This window comes from Chiloscyllium plagiosum, unplaced genomic scaffold (assembly GCF_037043375.1).
Source record: "Chiloscyllium plagiosum isolate Xiang-an unplaced genomic scaffold, Cpla_swu_hap1 HiC_scaffold_52, whole genome shotgun sequence".
NCBI classification, from domain to species: domain Eukaryota; kingdom Metazoa; phylum Chordata; class Chondrichthyes; order Orectolobiformes; family Hemiscylliidae; genus Chiloscyllium; species Chiloscyllium plagiosum.
In genome coordinates, this window is record NW_028270190.1 from 18,343,390 (window position 1) to 18,348,850 (window position 5,461).

General features: G+C 44.9%; 1 non-coding gene across 1 annotated transcript; it reads left to right on the forward strand.

Moving 5' to 3' along the window:
- The first annotated feature begins 264 nt into the window (after positions 1-264).
- On the forward strand, positions 265-338 carry trnai-aau (transfer RNA isoleucine (anticodon AAU)). The gene has a single exon. It is a non-coding gene; the product is annotated as a tRNA-Ile (tRNA).
- The last annotated feature ends 5,123 nt before the right edge of the window (positions 339-5,461 follow it).

Consider the following 5,461-nt stretch of genomic DNA (forward strand, 5'->3'; position numbering starts at 1 on the left):
CATGACAAGCTGCAGCTGAGCTGGTGGCATTGCGATTGAAATTGCATGCGTCCGGACATTGTGCTTAATTTTGAATATCAGAGCAAATGGTTAAGTCGAGTAGGCGCGTTCGGAAAACTAAATGCTTTTTTTTCGTTGAAAAGCTTTGCAACGAAAGGAAGTATTTCAGACGATCGTGCGATCGACATGAAGCAGAAAATGAACAGCCGCCGCGGTTGTGAGCACCGGGAATATAGGCATTTGCTTTCGCGACTTGACTGCGTTGGTCGGTTAGCTCAGCTGGTTAGAGCGTGGTGCTAATAACGCCAAGGTCGTAGGTTCAATCCCTGCACTGACCATCTGAGGCGCTTCCGTCGTTAGCAGGTCTGTGTCAGTGTTCGCCGTGGCTTTTACTTTCACCGTCTGCAAGAACTTGTCACATGGTCGGTTGAGATGTGTATTCATTCAAAAGGCGACCATCGCTGTCATGGAACATCAACCCGCTGGTCCCATGCCGGATCTCAGCTGCGTTGCTATTTTAACAAACAACGTGCTCCACCAAACCACGAAACAGGAAGCCTCACCTGCGCAATAAAACATTTGACAGGGAGAGACGCACAACTTGATCGCCGTACCCATGATGACTGCTGGATGTTTTCTGCAGCAAATCAATCAGTCTCAATTGTTTTCACAAACAAATGCCAAGCATGAAATATATGCAGTATTAAGCAGACCTGGCACAGTCTCGGAGCAGAACCAGAGTTCAGGCTTCAATTCAAATCAAAGATTCGTTCATGTTATTTTCCTTGATCTCTGTTAATACTTGTCACGCGACTTCCAGAGGGAATTCATTCGCTTGCACACCTCTCATGCATCGAAGCTGGAGTTATCATGACACCAGCAATATCATAGAGCCATTAATAAAATGAAATTACTGCGGGTGCTGGAATCGGAAACCAAAAGAGAGAATGCTGGAAAGTCTCAGCAGTTCTGGCACCATCTGCAAGGAGAGAAAAGAGCTGACGTTTCGATTCTAACTGATCATTTGTTAAAGATAAAAAAGGGGGAGAATTAGGGAGCTGTTTACACCAGGCTGAGAGATGGTGAGTCAGGGCTCCAGATGCAAAGGTGATAATGAGAGTGCATGGAGAGATCTAAGGGAGATTAGGAGCCGTGAATGACGCAGGTTGTAGCCAGTGCGATGTGAGAAAATATGTGGGGGGTGGGTGAACCTGAGACAAAATGGAAAGCAGGGGAGAAGGGTAGCAAACCGGGAAGTGGAAAGGAAAAAGATATTGATGGTGTGGGGAGCGAGAGAAAGAGAGACAATCAAGAAATAAGAGTTACAGAACAATAAAAAAATCACAAATAAAAAAGATAAATAAAATAATTGAAATAACATTACCTGAAGTTTTTTGAATTCAACAACTTGAGACAATTTTCTTCATTGAATTTATTTATCTTTTTTATCATTTCAGCTGCACTATCATAGAGCTCATTAGATATGGACAGCACTGAAAGCACAGTCTTCGGCCGAACTCGTCCATTCCAAACAGATATCTTCAATTGATCCAACCGCGATTGCATGCACTTGACCCATGTCTCTCCAAACCCTTCCTATTCAAATACACGTTAAGATTCCTTAAAAGTATTGGAATTATACCATCCATCACCTGCTTGTCTGGCAACTTATTCCACAAACACACCACCCTCTGCGCGCAGCCATTGCCATCACTGCCTTTCCAATTCTCGCCCTCCCACACCTGGTTTATACCCTCTAGTTCTGCACTGCCACACTTGAGCGAAAGAAACTTATCTATTTACCCGATACATGCCCCTCATGATTGAAAAGCCTCCATAAGATCCGCTCCCAGCCTCTGACGCGCCAGGCAAAATAGTGAGTGAGTGTTCAGCCTGGAAACGTTTGCAACTGTTCCATTTTCAAATGTAGGATGTAGCATGCTGTCTGAAGCAATCATCTTAGCATCTGATCTGTCACTGACGAACGCTGCAGGAAGGCGTAATAACTTGCTAAATATGCTGTCAAACGAAGATTGCATGAGCAACGTGAGTGATTGAGGAAAACGTGCAATTGGCTTCTGAGCTGTTGCTGACACCAAAGCAACTGCGTCGTTCGGGAGCAGAGAAAATCCCACTGTTCGATTACAATTCAAATGCATTTGGCATAAGGTTCGTAGCAGTTTATCAGCAGCACATAACCCTGACTCCAAACGTCTGTGAGTATCCAGTAGAACAGTGAGCGATCGTTGAAGGTACGTTTCTCCAGACGATATTTGTCAACATGACAAGCTGCAGCTGAGCTGGTGGCATTGCGATTGAAATTGCATGCGTCCGGACATTGTGCTTAATTTTGAATATCAGAGCAAATGGTTAAGTCGAGTAGGCGCGTTCGGAAAACTAAATGCTTTTTTTTCGTTGAAAAGCTTTGCAACGAAAGGAAGTATTTCAGACGATCGTGCGATCGACATGAAGCAGAAAATGAACAGCCGCCGCGGTTGTGAGCACCGGGAATATAGGCATTTGCTTTCGCGACTTGACTGCGTTGGTCGGTTAGCTCAGCTGGTTAGAGCGTGGTGCTAATAACGCCAAGGTCGTAGGTTCAATCCCCGCACTGACCATCTGAGGCGCTTCCGTCGTTAGCAGGTCTGTGTCAGTGTTCGCCGTGGCTTTTACTTTCACCGTCTGCAAGAACTTGTCACATGGTCGGTTGAGATGTGTATTCATTCAAAAGGCGACCATCGCTGTCATGGAACATCAACCCGCTGGTCCCATGCCGGATCTCAGCTGCGTTGCTATTTTAACAAACAACGTGCTCCACCAAACCACGAAACAGGAAGCCTCACCTGCGCAATAAAACATTTGACAGGGAGAGACGCACAACTTGATCGCCGTACCCATGATGACTGCTGGATGTTTTCTGCAGCAAATCAATCAGTCTCAATTGTTTTCACAAACAAATGCCAAGCATGAAATATATGCAGTATTAAGCAGACCTGGCACAGTCTCGGAGCAGAACCAGAGTTCAGGCTTCAATTCAAATCAAAGATTCGTTCATGTTATTTTCCTTGATCTCTGTTAATACTTGTCACGCGACTTCCAGAGGGAATTCATTCGCTTGCACACCTCTCATGCATCGAAGCTGGAGTTATCATGACACCAGCAATATCATAGAGCCATTAATAAAATGAAATTACTGCGGGTGCTGGAATCGGAAACCAAAAGAGAGAATGCTGGAAAGTCTCAGCAGTTCTGGCACCATCTGCAAGGAGAGAAAAGAGCTGACGTTTCGATTCTAACTGATCATTTGTTAAAGATAAAAAAGGGGGAGAATTAGGGAGCTGTTTACACCAGGCTGAGAGATGGTGAGTCAGGGCTCCAGATGCAAAGGTGATAATGAGAGTGCATGGAGAGATCTAAGGGAGATTAGGAGCCGTGAATGACGCAGGTTGTAGCCAGTGCGATGTGAGAAAATATGTGGGGGGTGGGTGAACCTGAGACAAAATGGAAAGCAGGGGAGAAGGGTAGCAAACCGGGAAGTGGAAAGGAAAAAGATATTGATGGTGTGGGGAGCGAGAGAAAGAGAGACAATCAAGAAATAAGAGTTACAGAACAATAAAAAAATCACAAATAAAAAAGATAAATAAAATAATTGAAATAACATTACCTGAAGTTTTTTGAATTCAACAACTTGAGACAATTTTCTTCATTGAATTTATTTATCTTTTTTATCATTTCAGCTGCACTATCATAGAGCTCATTAGATATGGACAGCACTGAAAGCACAGTCTTCGGCCGAACTCGTCCATTCCAAACAGATATCTTCAATTGATCCAACCGCGATTGCATGCACTTGACCCATGTCTCTCCAAACCCTTCCTATTCAAATACACGTTAAGATTCCTTAAAAGTATTGGAATTATACCATCCATCACCTGCTTGTCTGGCAACTTATTCCACAAACACACCACCCTCTGCGCGCAGCCATTGCCCATCACTGCCTTTCCAATTCTCGCCCTCCCACACCTGGTTTATACCCTCTAGTTCTGCACTGCCACACTTGAGCGAAAGAAACTTATCTATTTACCCGATACATGCACCTCATGATTGAAAAGCCTCCATAAGATCCGCTCCCAGCCTCTGACACGCCAGGCAAAATAGTGAGTGAGTGTTCAGCCTGGAAACGTTTGCAACTGTTCCATTTTCAAATGTAGGATGTAGCATGCTGTCTGAAGCAATCATCTTAGCATCTGATCTGTCACTGACGAACGCTGCAGGAAGGCGTGATAACTTGCTAAATATGCTGTCAAACGAAGATTGCATGAGCAACGTGAGTGATTGAGGAAAACGTGCAATTGGCTTCTGAGCTGTTGCTGACACCAAAGCAACTGCGTCGTTCGGGAGCAGAAAAAATCCCACTGTTCGATTACAATTCAAATGCATTTGGCATAAGGTTCGTAGCAGTTTATCAGCAGCACATAACCCTGACTCCAAACGTCTGTGAGTATCCAGTAGAACAGTGAGCGATCGTTGAAGGTACGTTTCTCCAGACGATATTTGTCAACATGACAAGCTGCAGCTGAGCTGGTGGCATTGCGATTGAAATTGCATGCGTCCGGACATTGTGCTTAATTTTGAATATCAGAGCAAATGGTTAAGTCGAGTAGGCGCGTTCGGAAAACTAAATGCTTTTTTTTCGTTGAAAAGCTTTGCAACGAAAGGAAGTATTTCAGACGATCGTGCGATCGACATGAAGCAGAAAATGAACAGCCGCCGCGGTTGTGAGCACCGGGAATATAGGCATTTGCTTTCGCGACTTGACTGCGTTGGTCGGTTAGCTCAGCTGGTTAGAGCGTGGTGCTAATAACGCCAAGGTCGTAGGTTCAATCCCCGCACTGACCATCTGAGGCGCTTCCGTCGTTAGCAGGTCTGTGTCAGTGTTCGCCGTGGCTTTTACTTTCACCGTCTGCAAGAACTTGTCACATGGTCGGTTGAGATGTGTATTCATTCAAAAGGCGACCATCGCTGTCATGGAACATCAACCCGCTGGTCCCATGCCGGATCTCAGCTGCGTTGCTATTTTAACAAACAACGTGCTCCACCAAACCACGAAACAGGAAGCCTCACCTGCGCAATAAAACATTTGACAGGGAGAGACGCACAACTTGATCGCCGTACCCATGATGACTGCTGGATGTTTTCTGCAGCAAATCAATCAGTCTCAATTGTTTTCACAAACAAATGCCAAGCATGAAATATATGCAGTATTAAGCAGACCTGGCACAGTCTCGGAGCAGAACCAGAGTTCAGGCTTCAATTCAAATCAAAGATTCGTTCATGTTATTTTCCTTGATCTCTGTTAATACTTGTCACGCGACTTCCAGAGGGAATTCATTCGCTTGCACACCTCTCATGCATCGAAGCTGGAGTTATCATGACACCAGCAATATCATAGAGCCATTAA